At 54.2% G+C, this 16,325-nt stretch overlaps 1 protein-coding gene and 1 non-coding gene across 2 annotated transcripts in view; both read left to right on the forward strand.

Annotated features, from left to right (window-relative positions):
* CAMTA1 (calmodulin binding transcription activator 1) overlaps positions 1–16,325 on the forward strand; it is an 890,922-nt gene that overhangs the window by 574,668 nt on the left and 299,929 nt on the right. The gene's annotated exons all lie outside the window — the stretch shown is intronic.
* TRNAR-UCU (transfer RNA arginine (anticodon UCU)) lies at positions 6,650–6,721 on the forward strand. The gene has a single exon. It is a non-coding gene; the product is annotated as a tRNA-Arg (tRNA).

The raw sequence follows: 16,325 nt of genomic DNA on the forward strand, positions 1-16,325 counted from the left end.
CAGCTGATCAGAGTCTTGGCTTCCCGTAACCCAGCATCACCATCCTAATACATGTCTTCCACCTCATGGCACAAGATAGCTGCTTGAGCTCAAGCCATAGTGCCTGCATTCCAGCAGCAAGAAAGGGGAGAACAATAGTTCTACCTATCTCCCATTGGCCACAACTCAGTTACAGCTAGATCTAACTGCAAAAGAAGCTGGGAAATGTAGTCTTCATTCTGGATGGCCATTTGCCCAATTAAATTTGGGGGTTCTGGTACTCAAGGAAGAAGAGGATGGATAAAGAGGTGCAGATGGCTGTCTCTGCCATGGAGACCTAGATGCAAGCTAGCTGTTTACCTCGGGTGAATTAGGATCTGCCTTCTGAATATCATGCCTTTAGCCATAAAATCAGGTAAATACTGGGACTTGAGAGGGCTGCCATGGAGAATACATAAGAATGTCTTCAGTGTGTAGGGTAGGGCCTTTTGTAAGCAAGGGCTCAACAAACGGTGAGAATTAACATCGTTCCCAGGATAAGTACAACCTCTAATTCTTCAGTCTGAGGCCAGGCTCCATTACTAGGGATGGGGACTTGGTAAACCATGTAATTTATTTTACACTTTGTAGTTTACACAACATGTCTGCACACCTGGCCTCACTTAAATTCCACAGTAACTCAGTGTGTAGGTCTTCTTGCCCCCTGCCAGTAGAGAGGCTGCCCCCGCCCAGTAGAGAGGCTGCCCCCCCAGTAGAGAGGCTGGCCCCACCCAGTAGAGAGGCTGCCCCCCAAGTAGAGAGGCTGACCCCCCAGTAGAGAGGCTGCCCCCTCAGTAGAGAGGCTGACCCCCCCAGTAGAGAGACTGGCCCCCAAGTAGAGAGGCTGGCCCCCCAGTAGAGAGGCTGCCCCCCAGTAGCGAGGCTGCCCCCCCAGTAGAGAGGCTGGCCCAAGGACTCAGCGCATCCCTCTGATGTCAAATCCAGTGCTCTCTTCATTTCTCCTATGTTTTATACACATTCTTTCACGTGGGAAGAATAAAAGAGAAACAACATTTGACATAAAACGTTAAGTACATACCACTTTGTTCCAGTGATTTATTAGCCAACACACACACACACACACACACACACACACACACACACGGACACATGGACACACGGATATAGGAATGGATATATATATATATATATATATCTCCAATGGTGAGTCTAAGACATTTGGAGGAAATGCTTCTCTTTTGCCTGTTAGTTCATTTATTTATGAAACCTGTTTCGATTTCCTAAGCACCTCCTATGTGCCAGGCATTGGGCTAAGCACTGGAATGCAGTGATGAACAGACGTGCCACCCCTTCGCTTGTATGGAGCTTGGCGCTCTATGGGGCAAAGAAGCGAGGTCATCACATTATCACAAAACAAGGACACGCTTACTTATAAATGGCACTGCCAAAACACACAGTGCCCCAGGAGTGTGGGTCCCAACCTACATCACTGACAAACTGAGACCTTTGCCACTGGAAAGGAAGAAGGAGGGCCAAGACGGACCTTGTTGCCAAATATAAATAGTGAGAAAAGCATCCTCTATTCCCTGAGGCTCCTTGACATCTGCTGAACGTTCATGCATGCACTTACGTGCCTGTTTGTTCATTTAATCTTTCTCGGTCATTTAACACCATGTAGTACAGTGACCCAGAGCATGAACCCTTAAGACAGAGAGATTCAAACTGGTTAAGATCCTGGTTCTGTCTCTCACTAGCCCATTAACTAATCCTGTACAACATGGGCTAACTTCTTCGCCCTTCAGTCTTCTCATCTGTAAAATGGGGGTAAATAATAGTATACCTACTTCATAGGGTTATTGAGAGCATTAAAGTAAGTTACTACATTTGAAGCACTTCAAATACATATGGCACAGAGTAGAGCCAATATAAGTGCTGGCTTAGGATGAAGAAGATGTTGCTGCCGCCGCTGCTGCTAACATTGATGGGAAGGGATGGGAAATGATGATGATGAAGGGGATGATGGTAATAATGATGGAGATGATGACACTGAGGAAGATGAGGAAGACGGTGGTGATGATGATGTTGATTGTATGGGGTTATTGAGTCTCCGCTGTGTGCCAAGCACTACCCTTGGTGCCGTGTGCAGAGAGGAACAGAGAGAATCTCTGCCTCCGTTCCCCCAGTACGGCATGGAGCAAACACATCCAAAGGTGACCGCAGGGCAGGGTAAATGCAGTGGATTAGCAAAAGGGATCTGGGCTGCAGGGCTGGGCTCGTCTGCTCCCCTACTCCCCACGTGGGACCTGGAAAGGGAGGGGAGGCATGGGAGAGCCGTGGCTCCCCTTTCTGGAAGCCTCCATGGGAAGGCTTCTATGCAGGGCGTGTCGGGGGGGCAGGGGACAGTATATCCAAAGGCAGTCATGGCTCCATTCAGCAGTCTAGAAGCCCGCCTGCAGCACAGAGTGTAGTCATTGCTTCTCACGGAGAGAAAGTGGCCAGGATCCTCCGGGGCTGAGGCCCTCAGCTGGTGCGCGTCCTGGGTGCCTGGATCTGGTTCTTCGACGCTGCAGTGCAGGCCCCAGCGCTGTGCGATGATCCATACCAATGAGTGTGTGGGCCATGGAGAGCCTCTGCTGATCCAGGGCTAATTTTTTAGCAAACGCGTAGCTCAAACGTCTGATATTCCCCTTTATTTCATTCCAAGTTAAAAGGAGTTTGTGCCCATTTAAGCCGCAAGGGCACACATTAGATAAATCAGTACATCTTTGCCATTTTGTCACTCTTAATTTTTTGTTAATTTAATTAGGATAGAAATAGTCAAGTGTAGGTGCGCTAAATCACAGACCGTAAAGCCCCATCGGTCACTGCAGTGTGCGACCAGGCACGCGCGCGGCCTTAGTCAGGAGCACGGCTGTGGCTTTGGGCGCCTGGCAGGGACGCTGAGCTGCTCGGCCTCCAGCTCCTGGCTGCCCCCAACAAACAGACACCTGCCTCCCCTCCCCGAGTCTCAGCCTCCTTTAGAGCAGCTTCTTCTCTCTCCTGCCCCGTGCCTCTAAGGGGGTCTGGTGCCCCCTACTGTCCTTTGGGGGATGCCCCCTTCTCAAAGCCCTTCTGAAGACTTGAGATCTGAGGTTAAGCAGCCTTTGTGTTAAAAGGGGGCTTCATCCCCTGTGGGAGCCTCCCTCTCCAGGACCCCTGCCTGCCCCCTCCTGACTTAGAAGCTGCTGCCTTAATTTCCAACTCAGGGCCTGATGGGACCCCCAGGCCCTGAGTGCGAGGCGGGCTGGCCAGAAGGCCATTCTATAGGCTGTTAGGACGGGGTGGTCCCCAGGACACCTGCCAGTCCAGCTCCCGTTTATGAAGAATGTTTGGTCCGAGGAGAAATGGCTGGCGCTTTGCACACCCACAGGCACGTACCGCAGCCCTGGGATGGGAGCCGTGAAAGGCCCGCCCCACCAGCCTTCACACCCTCACTGGAGCCCTGAATCTGTCCCGTTGTCCCTAATGTTGCATCCGGAGGGGCTGAACGGAGCAGGTGAGGCTGGGATCTTTTATGACCAGACGTGAGTGGCAAGGGGTAAAAGGAGTCCGGGGACACGTCTGACCACATCCCAGGCCACAGTGGGACTCTGCCTGTCCCCACAGTGGGGACCTCTGTCTGGGGACTGTTCACAGGCCGGGGGTGGACCCGGGACACCCAGTGGTGAGCCCCAGCTGCAGGAGACTGTACTCTACCTGGGGGACATTGGGGCCTCCCAGCCTCAGGGAGTGCTAGTGCCTCCCTGACTGTAGGGCCCTGCCCTCTATCCCCGCTTACTGTCCCCCTGTCTCCTGTTTGCTATTAACAGGACCCTTGATTTTAGCTGGACAGCAGGAAGCAATGTTTCCAGAGCAAATAAAGCCGTGTAGACATTTGCTCCAGGCGTTTTGCATTTCAACTTTAATATGTTTATTCCAGCCTTGCTGTTTGGATAGCATCTCTGTGGGGATGTCTGTGATGTTTAAATTTCCTGCCCACACGCCATGCTTGAAGTGAGGGGAACCAGTCAGACTGGGGAGGGTCCTGAGAGGCCACTGCGCAGCCCGGAGCGGGCAGTTGAAGAAGCAGCTGCACGAGGAGGAACAGCAGACCTCAGGGACGTGGGCTGGGGAGGCCATGCCAGCCGCTTGGAGACGCCCCCCAAGGTGCTCAGCCGGGCGATGACCTGGACGTGTGTTGAGCTGACGCCGTATTCACCCCTCCTGTGGGGTCAGCACTCTCCAGTTTCCAAAGGGACTTTGGGGTGCCCTTTCCACCCCCTGCCCTCCCCCCAAAGCTCAGCTCGGGCCCCACCCTGCCCGCCACTCCCGTCCACATCCTGCCCTCCTGGCCCCAAGTGCTTCTGACTGTCTGATTGGAAACCCGGGGCTTAGCCGGTGGTTCTGCGCCGTCCCGTGCAGTTTGCGCGTCTTGCCACGTGCCTGAGGCTCACTCGCTCAGAGGTTCCGGGCTGCACACGACTCTGGGCGCCCCCCGGCATCACACCCCGTGCCTCCCTCAGAGTTCCCTCTGAAGGGCCCCTCCGAAACCTGTCCTCACTCCCTGAGGCTCCTGCACCCCGTGAGCGAGCTAAAGGCAGACCCCTTGGGAAAGCTACTTACACGGTGACCGTTGTCGAGCAGAGGCGCTGATGCCCGGCCCTGTGATGGGCTGGGGGACGCTGCACACCGGAAGATGACCTGTTGTCAGAAAAGCTGCATTTTGAGCCCATCCTTCCATCTGGGACCAGTCTGCCCTGAGTCGTCCACATGGTTTTGAGTCCATTTCACAGACCCGTGTTGCAGAGCTTAGTAACCATCCCGTGTGGGGTTCCGCCGATCCCCTTGACCTCAGGAACCTCAGCCGCCATCCAGCTGAGCTGCTCAGCACAAGAGAGGGATGCAGGGTCCAAAGGCTGGCACGCGGCACTGTGCTCTGGGAGGCTGCAGCCCCTAAGCCTCCCTGATGGTGAGGTGGGGTGGAGGCAATGCCAGCCTTGCCGAGGGCCCGGCCCCGACATGTGGTTTCCAGCTGTGGCTGGTCTTCAGCGCTGCTGCTGAGGCCTCACCTCATCTCTTCCCTGGCCCCCTCTGTTCTCCCAGGCCTCCTGCTTGGCGGTGCCCGCACTTCCACCTGCAAGGAGCATGCACTCTGACAGGGGACCAGCGGGTTTGGAGGCCCAGCCCTACCCTCGCCAGCTGTGCCACCTGCAGCAGGTGACCATTCAGCCAGCCTCCCAAGGGTGCAGAGAAATAGGACAGAGCGTCCCCCGGGCGGAAGAGTGCCGAGATACTGTGCAAACGCCCTGCTCCCGCGAGCGGGGTTCCTCCTGCAGCTCCAGCCCCACACAGGCCACCGGAGGCGCTCTGAGATCTCCCGACTGCCAAGCCCAGTGGCTTTTCAGCCCTCGCCGGCGTGTCCTTCCGTGGTGTTCGGTGGTGCTGCCCACTTATGCCTGGAGACTCGTTGCCATGGTTTCCACCATGCTACCTCCTGGTTCCCTCTTATCTTGCTACCCTTTTGGTTCCCAGTCTCCTCTGCTGGCTTCTCCTCCATGTCCAGGTCCCCTGGGACCCTGCCCTTGGCCTCCTTCCTTCCCAGGGTCTCCATGTTCTGACCCTGGGAGGATCTCCCCCACTCTCGTGGCCCTAGCCCCCCGACCCCACGTGTGCTGCCGGCCCTCTCACTGAACACACTCAGACCTGAGCCGCTTACCTCCCGTCCTCCAAGCCCCCTGCCACCCACACCACCAAGACCGACTTCTTTCTCTCCCTTAGTTGTAGCAGCAGCACTACCCTCTCGGTCTCCAACCAGGAGACGTCCTAATCCTAATTTCTCCTCACCTCCACATCCCAAGTCCAATCCCTTATTAAGAACCGCCACTTCTATCTGGTCTCTGTTTCCCCCCAAGCCAGGCCATGAGGTCTCTGGGCTCCACAAGCTAGAGGCAGCATCCTTCACCCAACACACACAGACAGCTGCAAAATAGACTTTAAAATGCACGTGGCATAGAAATGAGAGCAGGAGGTTGGACACAGAGGGGTGGGAGGTTATGACGGAAAACAATTTTGCTTCATCTTGGGACGAAAACTGCTCTGATCCTTTCAGAGTCCAGTCAGAAGGAATTTCCAGCGAGATCCATCTTCCTGCCATCTTGTCTTCAACACAATTTATCTTTGCTTTTATTGCGTTTCTTCTCCCTCCCTCTCACTCGGCTTTTTTTGCAGATAATGCGCGGAAAGCCCTTTTCTGTTGTGGGGGCCATTTATGGGGGGCCTTCAGATACGCAAAGACTCCTCCCCCAGGGCCGCCTCCTCCATCCCTGGGGTTGGGGACACGTGCCTACCTTTGTGACTTGTGACCTTGGAGGGTTCAGCTCCCAGCCCCGCCGCTAGCCTGGGACGAGTTGCCATTGGAAGGGTCAGGTTTTTTCATCTGGGAAATGGGGATATAGTCCCTTTCCCATAAGGTCCCTGCGGGAATTCAGTGGAATAACACACAGGAAACGTTTAGCTCTAGCAGGTGTTGGGTGTCGCGTTGCTGTGTCTGTTGTTATCATTGTCACCGTGAAGGTTAGCGGCACTCCCAGTTCACAGAACTCGAACGTTCGTGTCATCGGATGGGAAAGGCTTAACACCCTCTCTCGGGACTTCCCTGGTGGTCCAGTGGTTAAGACTCTGCGCTTCTACTGCAGGGGCACGGGTTCGATTCCTGGTCAGGGAACTAAGATCTCGCGGGCCGCGTGGCGTGGCCAAAAATAAAACAACAAAAAACACAAAAAAACACCCTCTCTCTTCCTGGAAGGAATGTCCTGGGAGGGATGGTCCTGGAAAGCTGGAAGGGGAGGTGGCCCAGCCCGGGAGCCCAGCCCTGGTTGGAAGCACCGTCCTGGGGCCCTGGTGCACATCCTGGTCTTGGACTTCTGAGTCCAGGGGGCTTGGCCACCAGCCTGCCTCTCCAGCCACTGCGGCCTGGGGACAGTGCCCTGCTCCCACTGAGGACGTGCCTGCTGGGAACGCTCTTCTGGTTGCAACTGGGAGTCCAGTGGAGCCATTTGTTGCTTCTCATTGGCAGCTCCCCTTTCCTGCCGAGAGGCCAGTCCCTTGGCCAGGCCAGACACCCAGAGCAGGGCTCGAGGGCCTCGGGCCCCTGCACCCACTCTTCCCTGGTCGGTCGGCATGCCCTGGACACAAGGCTGCTCTCTCTGCCTGGGCCTGTCTCCCTGCCAGAAGAGCGCGGCCAGGGTGGGACACACAGCCTCACAGCACTGGACAGGTGCTCCACAAACGAAAGGAGGGGCAGGCGGACCACAGTGGGGCATGAGGGTGGGGGGTTCTGTGCGGCTGCTTGCCCCCTGTTGCACGGCTCAGCCCCTCAGGGCATCCCTGGCATCTACGCTCTGTAACGAGATGGGCCCTCAGGTACTTGAAGCAGATGCTCCCCTGGCCCCAAGGCGCCTCTCCTCTGGCCCCGGCGCCAGTCTTTCTAGTGCATCACTTTAGGGTCATTTCCTTTGCTTCTGGGCTCTGCCCCCGTTCCCTCCCACAGCCCCTGCCGGGTCTCTTTGGGCCCCAGAGGGCTCAGGTGTCCAGACCATTGCTCTCAGCACATCCGTGTTCCCTTGGCATCTCTTGTAAGCAGCTGGCTCTCCGACCGGACTGGGGAGAAAGGCAGAGAGGAGTGGCTTCCAGACACCACCTGTCCCAGGCTGAACAGGAGGGCAGGTGCGCGGCTCCGCCTGACACCTCCGGGCGAGCAGAGTCCCATCTTCTCTGCAGATTCGCCCTCGACGGGTCTCTTAGAAACACACCGGCAGCCACGAGGCTGAACGGGGCTCCAGTGAAATACGTGTGGGCAGCTTGTGGGTGGGTAATTGATCTTACTTAGCATCTGGTGGGGCGGGGTGGTGGCGAGAGCCAGGGTGGGAAAGCCTGTTCTCCGGGAGGTGAGAAAAGCCCCTCGCTGTGGTCTAGACAGGAGAGGGTAGAGTGTAAGCACAGGGCTCCCAGGGGAGCGGGGGGAGGCCAAGGGAAGCGGGGATGCAGGCAGGAGAAACCTGGGGGCCTCCGAAGCCTTGGAGGAGAAGACAGGGTGGTTAGCCCCGATGGGAGTGGTCAGGGCAGGGTCAGCCGAGGCTGCAGTTGGGGGTCCCACGACCGCAGGGAGGTTTGCTTTCCATGTCTGGGCAACTAATTTAGCACACAGGCACTATTTATCACCGTCCACTATTTCAGCATCTGCATAACCTTTGTAGACCTACCTGTTGCCTGGCCTGTACTCCTGAATTAGGGACTCACCTTTACCTGCCCCTTACCTGTGATGCAGCGCTGGGTGCAGGAGAAGAGGCAGAGCAGAGACAGGAGCCCAAGGCCAGGGCAGGGCTGGTCCCTTCCCACCCCGGCTACTCACGTCCCCACGTGCACTCTGAGGACTCCGGAGGTGGGCACCCCAGCTCCACACCAGCCTGCCCCCCACATTCCATCTGCACCCACGTGGTGGTGCCACTGCTGGTACGGCACACGCGGTGGCTGCCTGTGGAGCCAGCTGCACTGCAAGTACCAGCTTTGGGAAGCAGACAGACCGAGGCTGCAAGGATGGCCCTGCTCCTTACCAGGCCTGGGACCCTGCAGTTGATTGCTCGTCCCTGGGCCTCAGTTGCCCTCTGTATGCAGTGGAGGTGATGACAATGCCTGTGTCAGCAGATCACTCTTCAGACGTTGTTTTAATGTGTTCCCAGGGTCTGTTTCAGTCAGGCACGGTAGGCCACACAGTCACAGAAACGACTGTGGTAGAGAAGCTTCTACTCACAGGTCCCTAGAATCAGGATGCCAGGCAGGGCCACATGGGGAAGCACCAGGATTGGTCAGGAGGAGAATGTGGGCAAGAGACTTCCGGACCCGTTGCTCTCAACCTGCCCCAGGTCCTAAGGTGGACCCACAGTGGGCCTTTCTGGATGTCAAGGTGAGGGCATGCCAGTGAGCTGTGCACCTACTCAGGCTTGACCCAGGGATCTCTTACCATCAGCAATGTCTGAGCCAGACCAGCGGGACAAGCCAAAAATGTCTTCTTGATGTTTCCCATGTAATTTTTTTTTTAACATCTTTATTGGGGTATAATTGCTTTACAATGGTGTGTTAGCTTCTGCTTTACAACAAAGTGAATCAGCCATACATATACACATGTTCCCATATCTCCTCCCTCTTGCGTCTCCCTCCCTCCCACCCTCCCCATCCCAGCCCTCCAGGCGGTCACAAAGCACCGAGCTGATATCCCTGTGCTATGCGGCTGCTTCCCACTAGCTATCTACCTTACGTTTGGTAGTGTATATATGTCCATGCCTCTCTCTCGCTCTGTCACAGCTCACCCTTCCCCCTCCCCATATCCTCAAGTCCGTTCTCCAGTAGGTCTGTGTCTTTAATCCTGTCTTATCCCTAGGTTCTTCATGACATTTTTTTTTCTTAAATTCCATATATATGTGTTAGCATACGGTATTTGTCTTTCTCTTTCTGACTTGCTTCACTCTGTATGACAGACTCTAGATCCATCCACCTCATTACAAATAGCTCAATTTCGTTTCTTTTTATGGCTGAGTAATATTCCATTGTATATATGTGCCACATCTTCTTTATCCATTCATCCGATGATGGGCACTTAGGTTGTTTCCATCTCTGGGCTATTGTAAATAGAGCTGCAGTGAACATTTTGGTACATGACTCTTTTTGAATTTTGGTTTTCTCAGGGTATATGCCCAGTAGTGGGATTGCTGGGTCGTATGGTAGTTCTATTTGTAGTTTTTTAAGGAACCTCCATACTGTTCTCCATAGTGGCTGTACCAATTCACATTCCCACCAGCAGTGCAGGAGTGTTCCCTTTTCTCCACACCCTCTCCAGCATTTATTGTTTGTAGATTTTTTGATGATGGCTATTCTGACTCATGTGAGGTGATATCTCATTGTAGTATTGATTTGCATTTCTCTAATGATTAGTGATGTTGAGCATTGTTTCATGTGCCTCTTGGCTATCTGTATATCTTCTTTGGAGAAATGTCTATTTAGGTCTTCTGCCCATTTTTGGATTAGGTTGTTTGTTTTTTTGTTATTGAGCTGCATGAGCTGCTTGTAAATTTTGGAAATTAATCCTTTGTCAGTTGCACCTACTCAGCCTTGACCCAGGGACCTCTTACCATCAGCAATGTCTGAGCCAGACCAGCAGGACAAAATGTCTTCTTGATGTTTCCCATGTAATTTAAAAAAAATATTTAATTGTATTAGTTTCTTATTGCTGCTGTAACAAGTTACCAAAGATGTAATGGCTTTAAACCACACATACTTATTATCTCAAAGTTCTGGAGGTCAGATGTCTGACACGGGTCTCATTGGGCTAAAATCAAGGTGTGGGCAGGGCTGGAGGCTCCAGAGAAGAATCCGTTTCCTAACCTTTTCCAGCTTCTAGAGGTGCCCACATTCCTTGGCTTGTGGCCCGTTCCTCCATCTTCAAAGCCAGCAGTGTTGCACTTCTCTGACCCTTCCTCCGTAGTCTCAGCTCCCTCTCACCCCAGCAGAGAAGAGTATCTGCTTTTAAAGATTCATTAGATTACGTGGGGCCCACCTGGATGACTCTGGATAACCTTCCCATCTCAAGGTCCTTAATTCTAATCCCATCTGCAAAGGCCCTTCTGCCAGGAAGTAACATAGTCACAGGTGTCAGGAATTAGGATGTGGGCATTTCTGGATGGTCATTGTTCTGCCGACCACATTAATGTATTCAGATGGTTCAAAATTCAAAACGATATTTTATAAAAAGCTGTATGTTGCAACTTGTATTAATTTATATTGCATTATTCCAGTATTTCTATGTACAGCTGCAAATATATGTTCTTACTTTCCCCCTTTCTTACACTTCTTGCCCATTTATTTATTCACCATGATGAACCTTTGCTTTGTCATTTAATGGTACATCCCAGAAGATGTTTTCCATAGTACATAGAGAACTTCCCCGTTTTTTCCCCTTTCATTCTTTCTAATACTGCATGATACTCTAGTGTGTGGACGTACCATAATTTATTATTGTTTCTAATATTTTGCTATGCGGAACATTATTGCGGGGAATAATTCTCTGCATACGTCATTTTGTATTTTGAGTATATCTGGAGGATAAATTCCTGAAGTGGGCTTGCTGGGTCAGAGGGTAATTATGCATTTGTAATTTTTCTATTCAATAATTACGATATATCTTGCTAAGTCTTCTATATTTCTGTCCTCACATATTTCTGTCTTCTTTATCTATCTTGGACTGAGCAGGGGAATTAAAGTCTTCTATCATTAGCATGTTTCTACTTTTCCAATCTTCTTCTTTAATTTCTGCTTTATTAAGGTTGCAGCTGTATCGTCACTGGGAATTGCAGCCTTTAACATCATAAAGTATCTATTTGGCCTCATTTTTTACTCGCTGATCTGAAGTCTATCTTAGCTGATGTTGCGGTTTTGACCTCTGTCCTCGTTTTACTTTTCCCCAGCACCCCCTGTGCTCTGGTCCAGCCCATGGCTTCACTGGTCCATGAGCGTGTCCTGGTCCTGTTTCTGAGCCCATCCTTGGGTTGCTCCCCTATTCCTAAGAATTCCGTTCCCTCTCGCTTTTACTGTGTGGATCTCACCCTTCTACTTGCCCCCCTCCAAAAGCCCCCTGCAATGCCCCCCACTGCACTCTGAACAACTCCACGCGGATTTAGAGACTGGCTTCCAACGTCCCCTGGAGTCGATGACCCTCCAGTTTCCCCAAGAGCCTGGTGAGCACCCTGAGGCAGCGACGGCCCTCTGTCTGCTTACCCACAAGGCCAGCCTGGCGCTGAGCACGAAGCTGATTGAGAACCTGACGTCTGTGCCGCAGGGTTTCCAGGGACCCCATCCTTGGATTGAGGGCCCTGGCTCCCCACGGGGGTCTCCCAGGAGTCTTGCTAAGGGTTCCCTGTCAGAAGCCAGGCCCTGAGACATCTAGGGCCACTCTCAGTTGCCAGCCCCTTCCTACACAGGCCTCCTTTCCTTTGGAAAACAATTTAAAACATATGCTGAGAAAGTCAGTCCCTGCAGAGCCAGGAGATTGAGACAAGCAATTTCAGGTCTTTCTGTAACAAGGCTGGGGTGTGAGGCCTCCTCATTAATGATCGGCCTAAAATAAGGGTCTTTTTAGTACAACGGTAAGTTATCCGTTAATTTTACAGCTGAGCTGAGGTAAAAATACCCTGAAGATGCGGCAACATTGAACTTTATGCCTGTTAGACCTCATGCTCACTGCAGGTGAGGATTGCTGTTGGGGGTCGGCCTTTGGGGGAGAAGGAGTTCCCGGGCCCCCCTACCCTCTGACCTGCTGCTGTGGCCTCCACATAGTTTCTGCATCAGCCAGTGCCCCCTCCCGACTCCACAGTGGAGTCATGTGCCCCCAAAACAGTACCAGACTTGGGGTCCCCAAGGTGAGCCTCAAAGCCTGGTGCCTCACTTACAACAAGCTTTGACCTTGACATGTTCTTTGTGCTGAGCCTCAGTTTCCTCATCTGTAAATGGGGATAACACCACAGTGGGTGCGTGTGACGCCTCCATGAGTGACAGGACAGAACTAGCCCCATACCGGGACCCCGAGGCATAGCAAACGTGACTTGGGTTGGATAAGAGCCTGGGTGCTGGCAGGGACGGTGCCTCCCAGCTGCAGGGCCGGGACAGAGCTTCACTCTGCACGCAGCCCCTGCTGGTGGGAACTTTTTGCAGTTGATGGTGCAAAGCTGAGGTGCACTCCTCAGCTCAGAACTGCACTGTGCGGTGTGGAGAGCAGTCGGGACGGAGGTTCGGTTGTAGGGCGCGAGGGTCCTGCCTCAGTGCAGAGCTGGGGCTTCTGTAGCTGCACCGGCTTGGCGGTGCCCATTCCTCCCATGATAAGCAAACCCTGTCCGGTCTCCAGATTCCTTTGGACCAGGAAAATGGGAAGGGGCACCCCAGGTGGGAGGGTCTGTGCAGAGACCTGGGGTGTGGAGGGAGTGGCCCCAGGGAGCACGGCTCACCATTCACGGCACCCGGGCACCAGGAGCCCCAAACCCCAGCGTCTGGAGACGAAGGAGGAAGCTGCTGGGAGCCAGTTTGCACTGGAGCTAATTAGCACTGAGTGTTCCTGAAAGACGGCACGTGAGGCCAGTCGCCGCACTACAGGGTGACTCGCAAAGTCTGAGAACGCAGCCAGGAGCAGGGAGAGTTTGAGACTCTTTTTAAAATGGGCGCTTGGAAGATGCGCTTGTGTCGCCCGCGGCACCCTTGGCTTTGCCTTTTCCCTTCACCTTCCGGTGCTCGCCTGTGCGGCCACCCGTTCACGCTCGCGCACAGGGATGGCCGGAGAGCCCACTGCTGCCCCAGCAACGGATGCAGATCTTTGGGCCTTTCGGGCCGCCTCACTTCAGTTTCTGTTGGTTTTATCTCTGAGTTGTTTGTGCAGAAACTACCCCCTAGGCAGGTGCACCCGCCTGAGATGGGGGTGTTTGGGGCGGGATTAAATGGGAGAGAGGCCCGTGTCACTTCCATATCTCAGTCCCCAACCGGCCGCTCCTGGGACTTGGTCACACTTTAAACCCAGAGCCCCGGCCCAGCTGGGCACTTAGGGAGACAGTTACGTGGTTGCTAAACATTTGATTCACTGAAGAAAGTCTGGTCGAGCAAACCCTTCTGAAATGGATTTTGGTGACTTTGCTGCACAATCCCACGGATAGGGTTTCAATAACGTGTTCCTGCCTAATTACCTTGAGTACCTGTCGGTGGGCGGGGCCGCTGGTAGGGATCTCAGGAGCAGGGAGCAGACGCCGTCAGAGCTGGACTCCGGGCCACGGGGGAGTCTGGTGCAGGTGTGGATCTGTCATGGAAAACAGCTCAGGCGGAGCCTCCACCCTGCCCACGGGGGCTGGGCCGCTGCCTCGGGCCAGGAGCTTTGAAGGGCAGGGTGACTAGAAGCTTCTGTTTTGACAAACGGAGGAGGCTGTGGCTGGAGCTTTTTCTCTCACTGCTTTGTCCTCCTTGAAGGAAAGTAGAATGATTTTCAAGTGAGCAGGAAATACAGTCAACTTCTTCTGTAAGGCGGAGTGGGACAATATCCAGTACAGACTGGATGGGATAAACACAGGGACAGCACAGAGAAGAGCCAGAGACCCCAAAATGGCCCCTGGAAAACCCCCTGGACGTGTGGCCAGAGAGGTGGTCCCTGACAGCAGCTGAGTGAGGGGCTAGGCCACCACAGTCCCCCGCCCCGAGCCTCTGGATGGCCAGGAGCCCATGTGGGGTGTCGAGTGGGTGTGCTGTGGACGTGGCACGGGTGGGAGACTGTCAGATGGCTTTGTGTCAGAACCCGAGTCAGCAACGGCTTCAGAGACTTAAGAGCCGTAAAAACGCTCTGCAAATATAAGAAAGAAAAGAAAAGAAGGTGATGTCACCCACAGAGGAAGAGGAGGCCCTGGTGAACAGGTGTGACCAGGACAACGGGCTCCTCCATGTACTGGGCTCGGGTTGAAGAAGAGCTCGTGACCTGAGCGCCCTGGAGAGTGGAGCCCTTCGGGACGTCCCTACCGCCCACGTGCCAGGGCTGTGAAGGTTGCGGGCTCCCTAAAGCATCAGACACAGGTGCCAGGTAAAGCCCAGGGAGGTCCAGACCCAAGCAAGGTGCTCTGCTGAGAGTCGTCTGCTAGCCGTGTCCCACGCTGGATTCAGAGGAGAATTTCTCGTGGACCCTGTAGAGCCTGGCTTCATAGTGCACACACAGGGAGGATGGGCGTAGGTGCACCTTAGTGTCTTTTTGGAGAAGCAAACAGATCGTGTAACAGGTCCTCGCCTCACCTGGTTGTTGCCTGGTAGTCTAGGAAGCAGACCTTGCCTCGGTCCACACAGCAAGGAGCCAGCTGGTTCAGAACGAATCTTCCCACGCCTTGCTGCCTCGGGACCAATCAGCGTGTGAGGGGCTGTGTCGGGCCTGCGGACAGCAGTTTCAGTCATGCAAAGCTGCCCTGGTCCTCTGGGCTCTGAGGCACAAACACAAGGTTTCCTCTGAGACGCGGTGGCTTGATCGTGTCTGAGAACTGGTGCAGGGACGTTTCCAGATCTTCCGAGCCCCCGTTCTGTGTGTCCTGCACTCAGGCGGGCCGTGCGTGTCAGCCCCGCTCCTGGGTGGGCCTGCATCCACTGTGCTTGGCGCCCGTGCTCCGGTCAATCGAGGCAGCTCACTGACCTTACAAGAAGCACTGGTCTTTAAAGAATTAGAATTAAATTAAATTAAAGACCTAAAGCAAGGTCGACTGGAAGGGGACTCTTCTGATGACGATGATGATTCAGAAGGCTGAGGCCACCCTTGACAGTGGCTGTTCTCGCTGGCCTCTGTTTGCGAGGAAGCGCTGGTGAAGAGACGGAATCTTGGCCCGTGTTAGGACCAAATAAGGCTGAGTGAAAGGTTGCCGTAGAAAAAAGCCAGCTTTCTGCCATGACTTGGGAACCCGAGTCTGAAGACCCAGGCCCTCCCCCCTGCCCTCCCCGCGCAGTACCGTTCGGCATTTCCCAGCCAGTCTTGGAGGCTTTGACATTGTCCATTGCCCCCGTCTCTTGATGCGCCGCCCTGCCTCGGTGACACCCCCTTCTCCTGGCCCTGCTCCGACCTCTCCGGTTGCTCATTTTCAGGATCTGTTCCCCCCGATCTTGATGGCAGGCGGGGGTGCCCACTTCTCCACTGACACTGACTTCCTAGGGACCTCCTCCCGCCCCAAGACTTGAAACACCATCTCTATGCTGGTTCCCCCATGTTTCTATCCCTCGCTTAGACCTCTCTCCGGAATGTCCCATCTACTGTCCAGCTGTCTGCTCCACAGCTGCACTGGGCCGTCTAGTAAATGTCTCAGCTGTCGTCTGTCCTGACCCGACCCTCCCCCGCACCCACTCAGCTTCGGTCAGTGGCGACTCTGTCTTCCCAGACTCAGGCCGAGCACCTGAGCGCCATCCTTGACTCCCCTCCTCTGCTGCCCTCGTCCCCCCTTGTCAGTGAGTCCTGTTGGTTCTTCACGCCAGGGGTGCCTGGGTCTGGGCCACCGTCCTCCTTTGCCCCTTCCATCAATTCTCAACACCGAAGCCAGACTGATCTTCAGATGTAGGTGGGATCAGGTCACCGTTCTGCTCAAAGCCCTGCAGGGGCTCCCACGTCACAGTCACCAGTGGCCTCCGTGACCCACACTCAGCTCAGTCTGCAGCCCTCATCCGCATCCCATGGTCTACAAGCACTCACTCCACACGACCCATCATGTCCTCGTTTTCTTTTTTTTAAA

This window comes from Delphinus delphis, chromosome 1, assembly GCF_949987515.2.
Source record: "Delphinus delphis chromosome 1, mDelDel1.2, whole genome shotgun sequence".
NCBI classification, from domain to species: Eukaryota; Metazoa; Chordata; class Mammalia; order Artiodactyla; family Delphinidae; genus Delphinus; species Delphinus delphis.